Source organism: Perca flavescens, chromosome 11 (genome assembly GCF_004354835.1).
Source record: "Perca flavescens isolate YP-PL-M2 chromosome 11, PFLA_1.0, whole genome shotgun sequence".
NCBI lineage: Eukaryota > Metazoa > Chordata > Actinopteri > Perciformes > Percidae > Perca > Perca flavescens.
The window spans coordinates 32554060-32566684 of NC_041341.1; positions in this window are offsets into that span (position 1 = coordinate 32554060).

Genomic DNA, 12625 nt, shown 5'->3' on the forward strand with positions numbered 1-12625 from the left:
ATTCTGAAATGAAATGCAGAAATATGGGCAAGAGGTTAAATTCCTGTTTGCATGGGCATTAAAAAGGTAAAATGACAGGGGGTTAACCTTGCTGAGGCATCACAACCCTGTCCCGGGTCAAGCACACACTGGGCACTTTTCCACAGAGGAACACACAGAGAGGGTGTTGTTCTGCGGCCCATGTGCGGGTCAGTGCCGGCAGGTAGGAGTGAAATGATAGGCCTCCCCAGAGACACAGCACAGAGGACACACTGTTTCCCCATAGCGAAAGCATCCGCTGGAATGCAATATGGGGCGGCAGGTAACTTTCAGTTCACCACATACCTTTATCGAAAATCTTCACATCCCAGGAAAGCCCCAGCCTGCCGTCTGACACTTTGGTGGGAATTCAGAAACGGAGCCAGAGAGCTGGACTTGACAGGCATCAAACTGAAAAGAGGATTAGTTTCTTAAGGAGGAATAGTTAGGAGGAATAGCGGTGTTATGGTGAGAGTTTGGGCTGCCCGTTACTTGAAACCCATTGATGGCTGGCAAACAGATACCTGTCCTAGATTGGATTTAATATCTCTTTAAAATGGTTGTAGTTAGCATTATGTGCAATGTGTAACATTAAGCTTAATTGTACTTGTACTTGTGTGTGCATCTTTTATTTAAACAAAAAAAATCATTGAATAGCACCGACCATTTATGTCTATTTAAAAAAAAGCTCTACTTATACCAATTTACAAAGTAGTTTACATAAAGGCACACCGACACATGACTAATGTAAATATGCACTAATTTGCGCAAAAAAGAATGTCTGTGATGAGTTTTTTGTAAAGTGTAAACGTAGCTGGACCTGGGCGAGAGATGTGACCTATGGCCAGAATATCATAAAAATGCAGCGCAGTGATGATACAGACATTTCATAGTCTACACAAGACGTGTGTAACGCCGCTGACCCGCCAAAGCGCATTCGACCCGTGCTGGACCCATTCATAATGAGTTAGCCGTCACTCTGTGAGGAGCATACGCTTCAGTCCATCGCACTCCCCCTCTCTCCCTCTGTCTCCCTATGTCTTTCTGTCTGTTCTTTTTTTTGTTTTTGTTTTTAAGATTTCGGCCTTTATTTTGTTAGGAAAGCTGAAGACACGAAAGGGGAGAGAGAGGGGGGGGAATGACATGCAGGAAAGGGCCGCAGGTCGGAGTAGAACCCGTCTGTTATTGTTGTTGAAAACAAGTGAAGGAGCTTTCTCAGATATATATATTTTTTATATATATCCTAGGCTATTTATTTCAGATAACTTTCATTTACATGTGTTGCAGCTGTATATTTTCAAACTGGTAAAGGAAACCATGTCTTTGCATTTTATTTGAATCACAATCTGTTTTAATGTAAGAGCTTGTGAAAAGTGGCTTTGACTTAAAACTGAACATTTAGCCCACTTTGTAAAAAACACAGAGCTATATATCGTGTATCGCCATTGAGCGTTAACGGCGACGCGTGGAAAAATTTGGGTGCACCTACATTTTGTGTTGGTGCACCTAAATAAAAAAGTTAGGCGCACCAGTGCAAAAGAAAAAAAAAAAAAGTTAGTCTGGAGCCCTGCTTTAGATTGTGTTTTGCTCTTCACCAGCTCCTATTTTTTTTACATTGGCTACTCATCCCTTGACACTGGAAACACTGCCAGCTATTCTGATCTAATGTGCTGGGAGTGGCTGCTCAAGTTTTTATATGGGGTGGTTACTGCAAACTTTTGGGATTCAATCATACAAAAGAAGTCAAAGCAATGAACTGAACATAGTGGCTAAAACTGATTTCCAGTTTTTTGAATAAAAAAAAAAAAAAAAAAAACATAAATGGAGGTTTAAATTAGATTATGAACCCAATCAGAACATTTGACCCACAATATTAAATTCTACATTTTATTTTATTAAAATAAGAATGCAAATTCCATTGGTTGTTTTTCTGTAAATGATGGTTTTCTCCAAGGTGTGCCTGCCCTGGTTTGCAAGCTGTGCCAATCCAACAGTATAATGCATCATTTAATGCCATTCTTGCAAATGTGTCTTTGCAGTAACAGTAGAGTATGTCCTGTCTGTCAGCCTATGTACTGCCATTATACAACCACTCCTAGATGCAAAACATGTAGCGCACATTCTTCCTGAAGCCTTTTAAAGACCCCTCATCTGGTTCAAAGTCTCTGCTGTGTACTTTGGTTTAACATGAGGGTTTTACTTTCTGGCCGATTGTTATCGCTCTTCAAAGTTCTGCTCCACAGGCCTTCCTGAGCGCCGCTTCTACTTCTAGGACACTAATCACAAGCATCGCATATACACAGTACAAGGAGCAATTACCACAGGGATCTGAGCACACCTCCGACACAAACATCAGCATGAAAAAAAGAGCAAATGGTATTAAAAAAATGCTAAGGTGAGCACAGCATTTGGTAAGGTACTGTAAATAAGCACAGACATTCAGAAGCATTCTACTGATCCTTCAAGATCAATCAGGGAACATTATAGTAGTTTGAGAGTGATTCAAATTCTGACAACATAAACTACCTAAATCTTCTTCAGCCAGGTCATACAGAACAGCTCCACATGTACAAGCCTCTTCTGATATCCTACTTTTAAATCATAAGTGATTGTTTATACTCAGCATGACGGACACTTGGCAACTTCACTCGAGTGACTATTTTCAACACTTCAGCACCACTTTATTACTTCAACCACAGCTCTGTAGGATGGAGTCAGGGCATTCATTTCCCACAGCTCTCCATGCGCCCACAGCCCTACACGCCTCGGTGCCAGCTGTTTGTCTGTGCCACCGGACAACTCTGCATATCTGGGAAAAGTCATCCGAGATGTCTGGAAGTGTTTCTTTAGTGTTACTTCCCAGCAGCAGGAATTATACTGGTTAATATACAGTATACGTCTGTGTTGTGGTGGGAATCGAGGCCAGTGATCCCCAACCAGGGGTACTTGTACCTCAGGTATATAATACAGATGCTATTAGTATTGGTAAAGATTGTGGAAAACTCAGATAAGAAAAATAGAAATTATGGTTGGATGAAAAAGGATAAAGGAATACACCCACATATTTGTATTTAGTATACAAATAAACAGCCAAACCAGATATTTTAATTACAAGATATTTATTGTCACAATAACCGATAAACTACTACATTAGGCAGACTGCACAGAATATGCATCCCACGACCTCAGTCAGTTGTCAGTTCACCTTAGCAACTGCAAGTGCGTGAAAACAAGTTTGCAAGTGAGCAGAGAAGTCCAACTAAATGGCTAAATGAAACGGAGAAATAGTTGAAACATCCAGCTTCTGACTACCAACCCAAATGTTGGTTAGTACACATTTAAACTTGATGGGCGGCTGCAGGGGTATGTCACACAGAAAACGGTGGAAAACCCTAGTGTTTAAATATTACTACACAGCCTTTTGTTTACACTGTCAGTTCATTTAATACCAGGGCTGGGTTAAAATAATTGATTCTCCAATTAAAATCGATCTTTGTTTGAGTGATCTGATACCGATTAATAAAATCCTAAAATTGATCTTTCAATATATGCCTTTTCACCATGGATGTATAAGGGCATCATTTATGTGACACACACAGGGGGAGCGGAGTTTGTGTCCCAAAAGAACTAAAGGGGAAAACACAAGACTTTCACCCAGGAAACGGGTGTTTGTGTCCCGGGAGTACTACTTAAGGGAACCGCTGTTTAAACCCAAACCACAATCTATTTTCTAATCTTAACTGGTCTTTTTGGTTCCTAAACTTAACTTAACACCTTTAGTCAGCTAAACTCAACTGCAACGGCCACTGAAACTAGCGTAACCGTGCGGTGCTCTGTATCCGGCTCACAGTCACCTTTTCTCCACTAAACTCAACTGCAAAGGCAGGTGAAATGACTGTGACGATAGCACAGCGACAGCGAGCAGCTTTTCATTTAAATTCAACATGGTGGCCACCAAAGCGCAGCAACCCATTGATGCCGCTGTCGCTGCTACATCGCCCGGATCTTTGGTCTGATTGGTTGAAGGACTATCCAATTGCGCCCAGAGGCATTTGAGCGGCATCCGTTGGTGACGCCCCTTTGGAAATGGGCTGTGAATGAAGCTTCCCCAGACCCACTCTCAGTTACAACTGTGAAAGGTCTGGTGTCAACCAGGCTAGACAGTCCCCCTTACCTAATTGATATTGAATCAAAAATGTAATTGAATCGGGACCTTGTACATCGGAATCGAAACGGGAAATCATTGTTGATTCCCAGCCCTATTTAATATAGCCAACCTGATGCCATATTAGCTCTGAATGTGGGAAACAAGCCCTAAATCCTTCATGATCAACTTCAAATATTTGTCACCAAACAGACTCACCTACTGGAGGCCAGTGACAGACTGGTAACAAAAAAACGGCCCTAGCATTTGCAACACACCGGCCCTATTTTCAAATCACACCAACCCTAACCAAACATTGAGATAAAAAGCAACTAAAAAAAAAACATACAGACTTAATAGAATGCAGAAATTCAGAACACACACCGAAAGGACACGCACTACTATCACTACAGTCAGTGACATATGCCGACAACAATTTAACTTAATAACTGACCTCTTGTGTGTCAATAACCTATCTTTGAAATTAGTAACTCTGGCTTCCTAGTGAATCTTTTCACGCAGCTTAATGCAGTACACTTGGGCCAATCTTGAATATTTGTGGCTGCATGCATAAAAGGACCTTATCAAAATTAACCAAAGACAAATTATTGTTATTACGCACTTCTGGCATTTGCCCAAATTTCAGATGGCCAGTCTGTCACTGCCGGAGGCTCATTCCAGCCACAATTTGGCATTGTGACATAATGAGCCCACATGGCATTCTTTTTCTGTTGATTTCTCTGTGATAAGATGGTGGCGTGGTTGTTTATATACAGAGCTGGGAAGACTTATATATATATATACACAAGTGTGAAGTTGACTCTGATGGTTATGGATTGGAATGGAATGGAATAAATCCTCCCTGACTGGTCTCCGCTGTGTGAAGTGAGGTTTTGGGGTCACCCAGAGAAATCAGTGCAGGTCACTGAGCACTTAATGCAGAAAAAACCTCACATTTTAGAAACGAAACGAGAAACGAAAACAGTGCAAAACACAAGTGTTAAAATGGTCTCATCATTTCAGCTGTACTTGTAGGCCTATATATTGTTGGGTAGTGTATTTAATAATAAAGCATCATATTTTATAAACTGCATGTGTTTTGTGTGCAAACATCTTTATTTGTAAAGTAAGCCGTCAGATTAATGTAGTGGAAAAAGCAAATATTTCTCTCAGAAATGTAGCAAGAAAATGGCATGAAAAGAAAAGACTCAAGTAAAGTACAAGTACCTTGAATATGCACTTAAGCAAAGTTTAAAGTTTATTTAAAGTTTAAGTAAGTTAATGTAAAAGTACTTAAGTTACATTCCATCACTGGGCACTACTACTAATGATCCCTGTAAGTTGTCTCTTGCAGTGCAAGCATGACTGAACTTGGCAGTCCTTGTAGTGAATGGTTTACCTCATTCACTCTCAGAAGCAGTGTGAATGTCAAAGCAGGCATTACACACACTGGATTGATGGTTCAACAAGCTGTTTGCTACTTATGTAACAACCCCTGGCTATACCAGTGGTGGAATGTAACTAAGTACATTGACTCCAGTAGTCTACTGTAGCCTACTTAAGTACAAATTTGAGGTAGCCTTGTACTTGACTAGTCTTTTCTTTTCATGCCACATTCTATTTCTACTCCACTACATTTCAGAGGGAAATATTCTACTTTTTTTTTACTCCACTACATTCATCTGACATTCATTATAAATTAAATTAAACTGCACGATGTACAGGCCACAGCTGAAACTGTTTTGATCGTTTCCAGTTTCTAAAATATGTTTCTCATAGAGTAATTCTACAGTAGAATTACTCAATGAGAAACATATTTACTTAGTACATTTTCCTGGATATTTACATACTTTTACTTAACATTTTAATGGCAGGACTGTTATTTGTTATTATTTATTTTTACAGTGTGGTATTAGTACTTTTACTTAAATAAAGGAACTGAATACATATTCCACCACAACCCGGTCTCACGGCAGTTCGTGTAAATGTCCACGTTATTCTTAATCTATTGATACGTGTTCACGGAGACGTTTTTCTCGTTTTTTACGTGTAAATGTAAAATTATTTTTTACGTGTTCACGGAGACGTTTTCTTGTTTTTTACGTGTAAATGTCACATTATTTTTTACGTGTAAATGTCACATTATTTTTTACGTGTTCACGGAGACGTTTTTCTCGTTTTTTACGTGTAAATGTCACATTATTTTTTATGTGTAAATGTCACATTATTTTTTACGTGTAACTGTCACATTATTTTTTACGTGTTCACGGAGACGTTTTTCTCGTTTTTTACGTGTAAATGTCACATTATTTTTTACATGTAAATGTCACATTATTTTTTACGTGTAAATGTCACATTATTTTTTATGTGTAAATGTCACATTATTTTTTACGTGTAAATGTCACATTATTTTTTACGTGTTCACGGAGACGTTTTTCTCGTTTTTTACGTGTAAATGTCACTATATTCTTTACGTGTAAATGTCACATTATTTTTTACGTGTAAATGTCACATTATTTTTTACGTGTTCGCGGAGACGTTTTTCTCATTTTTTACGTGTAAATGTCACATTATTTTTTACGTGTAAATGTCACATTATTTTTTACGTGTTCACGGAGACGTTTTTCTCGTTTTTTACATGTAAATGTCACATTATTTTTTACGTGTTCACGGAGATGTTTTTCTCGTTTTTTACGTGTAAATGTCACATTATTTTTTACGTGTAAATGTCACATTATTTTCTCGGGGAAAGGACGCCGGGAGGCGGCCAAAAAGGTCGCTCCATAAGCCGGGAGGCGGCCCGCAAGGGCACCCCACAATAACGGGATGGCGGAGGTTGGGTTTGGGAAAAAACTTACGGGGAAAGGGCGCCTTAAACGCCGGGAAAGGGCGCCTTAAACGCCGGGAGACGCGCCACAGTAACACGCGGTATTTTTTATGTGTAAATGTCACATTATTTTTTACGTGTAAATGTCACATTATTTTTTACGTGTTCACGGAGACGTTTTCCTCGTTTTTTACGTGTAAATGTCACATTATTTTTTACGTGTAAATGTCACATTATTTTTTACGTGTTCACGGAGACGTTTTTCTCGTTTTTTACGTGTAAATGTCACATTATTTTTTACGTGTAAATGTCACATTATTGTTCACGGAGACGTTTTTCTCGTTTTTTACATGTAAATGTCACATTATTTTTTACGTGTAAATGTCACATTATTTTTTACGTGTTCACGGAGACGTTTTATCATTTTTTACATGTAAATGTCACATTAACATGAAAATTAGAGCAAAGTCTCAAAAGCAGACTCTCAAGTATTTTTTTATTTTTTTGACTTTCGTACTTCTAGTCTGATAGAACATTAAAAACTATTCATGGTGATTGAGTCATCCTGCAGCCAGCTCCCATCGGCTGCTCATTGGCTGCAAGTTGCAACGCGAATTTTCATTCATTCATTTTTTAAATGGAGGCTCAGGCTGGTGTACCGGGACCCGATCAAGATCAACACGTAGCTAAAAAGCAAAAACGTCTCTGCAGGTACGGGGAGGACTGGGTAGGGAAATACCCCTGGATTACTGCAGTTTTCCGCGATGCAAACAAAGCGTTTTGCAATGTATGTAGGAAGGAGTTTGGAGGGGGGGTCCGACTTCAGGCTCCATGCTAGCAGCAAACTACATATAGCCATGTATAGCCACGCTTTCCAAAAAAAACAATTCTTCATCTTGTTCAACACACAACTTTAATGAATTTAACTTTTTTAAATGGTATATGTTTTTTTTTTTTTTTTTTTGACTCTCAAGTAATTATAGTTTGATAGAACATTAAGAAGACCAATAACCCCCCCCCAGTCCGTCCCGAATTTTACCCATTCTCATCTGGTCACCCTAGTCTGCACGCACTTGACACCTTTCCTAAGTTAGTTGTGCCAGCAGTTCTTACCTTTTTCAGGCTCTTCTTCTTCTCCTCCTCATGTTGGTGAACGGGCATTTGCAGAAAGTCCTCTTCACAGCAGATGAAGCTCACCGTGCATCCCATCCAGAGCGCACGTTCAAACCCATTCAAACTAAACTTCACCACTTGGTTCCCTTCTGTCACGCAGCTCAGCTCTGTGGCTACTTGCCTACTTAATGTGACTTTATTCCGCTCAAACAGGAGACTAGTCGGCGCAGTCGCTCTGGCATCCCTGCGTTGTCAGACTGAAGGAGTTTTTTAGGAGGTTTCGATGAGTTTCCCGCACTTGTTTTTTTAGTCACAGTGCGCTGACTGGCTGCCACGCTGAGGTGAAGTGACTTCTCACTGCAGACTGTGGAGACAAACAGGTAGCCTGCAGCGCTGCGCTTTGACATGTGTTGCTCTCTCTCTCTCTCTCTCTCTCTCTCACTCACACTCACACACCTTTACGTTTGTTTTCATAGTGTTTTCTGATTGGTGGCTCATGCGTCACTCACTTAGAAGGGGCTGATTATTTCAGTTGTTCCCAAACTGTTTTTCACGTCAAAGACCCCTAAACTGAGACAAATTAGACCAGGAACCCCCCCCCAAGATTTTGCTCCAGGGCCCCACATCTTTTATTATTTTTTATTTAATTTTGTTGGGCTTTTCCGCCTGGACAGGACAGCTGGGTGAGAAAGGGGAAAGAGAGGGGGAAGACATGCAGGAAATCGTCACAGGTCGGACTCGAACCCTTGACCTCTGCGTCGAGGCATAAACCTCTACAGTATGTATATGTGCGCCTGCGCTAGGGGAGAGTGGGGACGATTGCAACCATAGACTGTGCAACGTGTGGCAGTTGCAACATTGCTGATTTCTCCAATCAGGAATGAGCTAGAGTCATGAAACTCCTAATGCACACGCTCAGTAGGCCCCTCCATCTGTCTGGAAGTTAACAGCCACATGTCATCGTTCCTTATGGGAGAACTGAAATTCAAGGTGAAAAAGTAACTTTTTTTACTACCAGATTTTTTGTCATATTGTCTGAACTGTTTAATTATTGATCTTTATCGTTATATAGTTTGAATGTGCAGTTTCTTAGCTCTTAACAGACTTAAGTACCATGTGTTAAAGCTAATGTGTTAGGCTAGCATCACTAGTTTTAAGATGGCTTTTGGGGTGCAACTCTCCCCTATGCAACTGTCCACACATGGTGTTGCAACTGTCCCTCATGACAACAATAATGACAATTAGATAAAATTGACATAAAAGACATGTTGCAGCAGTATGGGCAGGTAGGTGACATATATGGGTTGAAAATATATATTTTTTTGTCTTTCTAATACAAACGGTTGCTGAGAAACTGAAGGAAATGTAAAAAGTGTTGCAACTGCCCCCACTCTCCCCTACCAACTGAGTCAACCCGGCTACCCAGGGGCCCACATCTGATAAGATTTTTGCATTTAAATATTTTACTGCAAAAAATGTATAAAACCCATTACCAAAACAGACATGCATTATGTCACTGTAGTGTCATTGGTGTAGAGCAGGGGTGTCAAACTCAGCTTCTCCAAGGGCCACCGTGGGCAATGACATCACATCCAGGGCTTTGACTGTATTATTACAGGTCTCATATAGTCAACAAAAATTTTGAAAAATTGCAAAAACGTCAGGAAAAATGCTGAAAAAAGGCCCAAAAAGTCGGAAAGTGACAAAAAAGAATATCGGCCAAAATGTATTGTGAATCGAAATTGAGATGGGTTTGACATATGTGGTGTAGAGGGACTCGCTAAGCACTGCTGAACAAACTATCTCGCTGACTTTGTATAGATCCGGTGTCGTCGTTGTTAACGTGGTTGTTTCTATGTGTCTTTATAACTGTCTTTTTGTTATCTGTTGATGTATTTGTCCGTGTATATCGTCATGTGCATGAAACAGACCGTGAAAACAAATCTACCTCATGGGACAATAAAGATCTATCTATCTATCTATCTATCTATCTATCTATCTATCGTGTTACTTATGGATGGAATTGGGGACCCCCTCAAATCCCTTCAATGACCCCAAACACCACTTTGGGAACCAATATTTTAATAGCATAAATGTCAACCAAACATTCAGAACAAAATATGCTCAATTTATTTGGTCCCAGACTGTGTGAAAGAAAGCTATTTTCCCCCTGTGTTTTCACATCAGCTGGTGTGCCCATTTGGCCCAAGAGTTCACATGTGGCCTGGGCTCCTAGATGACCTCCAGTCCCAGCTGATTCACCCAACCTCTAGACTGAGTCAGTCGCTGCACAGTGCAGGGTCCCTGTAGTCTGAGGAGCCCTCAAGTTCAAGGCCTTTGTTCTTTTCATGCAGTTATGCTGCCCCCTGCTGAGGGATATGTGAAATAGTAGTTGGAAGCCATACGTTGAGCAATACTATAATAGTTCTACAGGGAAGGGACCGTACTTGGTCGGAGTACGTATAAAGGCCTAAAAATGCCCTAAAATAATCTTCATATACAGTTGGTTGCAGTTGTATTTGACTATACAGTATAATTTAACCAGTAGTGAGAAAATGAGAAGTTGTCTTATTTGTTTGACACTTTGGTTAACAAGACATCAACACATGCTTTGTTTCTGTGTTATCAAAGCAATTTTTTCAGGATGAATAAAGTTCTCTAACAAAAAGTTGTTAGGCCTGGGGCCCGTTTCAGGAAGGAGGTTTAACAAACTCTGAGTTGATTTATCCTGAGATGGGAAACTCTGAGTTTTCGGTTTCAGAACAGCTGATATGAGTTGGTTCAATCAACTCAGAGTAGGTTCACACGCGTGCACCACCACAATAAAAAGGCAGCATGAATGGAGCCACGATACTATGATTCACCATGGTAACAACCACAAACAAACGGGTCGGCAGAAATACTCATGCGCACATACAGTGAGTTAAAAAAAAGCAACACAGCGGCTGCTGCAAAAGAGAGAGAATTTGCATGGGAGAAAATTGCTGCTAGAGTAAATGCGTATATTCTACTATAGGCTAGTGTATCATATATAACCCTTGTTGACTTAGGGTCAAATTGACCAGTTTTCAATTTTTATTTTATATCAGAAAATATGGGATGTAGAAATAAGTACTGAAAATGTAAAGAAGAAAAATTTTACAACTTAAAACGTTGGAAAAAGCAAAAACATGGAGCACAGCCGTATTCGCCAGCAACGTCCAACAACATCTGCAGCTGCAACACGGCACAAGCAGCAGACCGCCATGGAGAGGTACTCTGCATCAGCGCCTTACTAAACACTACCAGCAGCAGAGCACCATGGAGAGGTACTCTGCATCAGCGCCTTACTAAACACTACCAGCAGCAGAGCACCATGGAGAGGTACTCTGCATCAGCGCCTTACTAAACACTACAAAGAAATAACGGAGGCAGACATGCTGGGCACTGTCCAGAAGCCAGGTTACCAACCTAGCACTAAACCTGCAGAAAATAGTTCCTTCTCAGGTTTCTTATATTTAGCTAATACTTTGCACTATTTTATGACACTTTATTAAGCATTTCTTACTTATTCTTTAATTTTGCACCTTAATGTTAAGAGATAATTGTTAAGTGTTCATTGTGATTTTAGACCTGTTTACATTTGAATTATTTGAGTGTTTTCCATGGTTGTGTTGACATTTCTGCTTTTATAACTGAGGGGATTATAATCAGAGCAGGGTTAAGTTTAAAATAAAAATGTTTAAATTTAATATATTTTTCTCCTGGTCCTTATTTTAAATAGGTCATAAAAAATATCAATAATTATCGATATCGACCGATATGAAAAACTTATATCGTGATACAGTTTTCAACCATATCGCCCAGCCCTACCTATAATCTATTTCATTTAAGTGCAATACTGCGGGCGAAAAAGTACTATAGCCTACTCCCACTGAGGCTGCAGCACCATTAACAGAATTATAATTCATAATGTTTTATTTCAAAGGGTTTGCATCATTCACCTGCAATACTGTGTAACTCCTTTTTAATGGCTCTTACTGGTTTGTGTCCAGGGATCACTAGCTACACAAACGTTAAAAACACGTTTTCGAGTCACTCTTCTGACAGCGTTTTGCTACAGTGGCTTTATGCTCCGCATCACCAATGTTGCCGTTTGCAAAAAAAACTTAATGTGAAACCAATAATCTGCTGGGATGTACAAGCATAAGATGGCTGACGTTAGTGAGATGAGGACGGATAAGGTTATGTAGGCTACATAACTGATAGACTGGGAAGACAAAACAATACTGCTCAAATAGGAAGTTATCTGGAAATTAAAATGTCAGGGTTTCAATATCATATATATATATACACATATATATATATATATATATATATATATATATATATATATATATATATATATATATATATATATATATATGCATCCCTGTGGAGGCTGGGGGCATTGAACCCGAGTGGACAATGTTCAAAGTTTCCATTGCTGAAGCTGCGGCGAGGAGCTGTGGTCTTAGGGTCTTAGGTGCCTCAAGGGGCGGTAA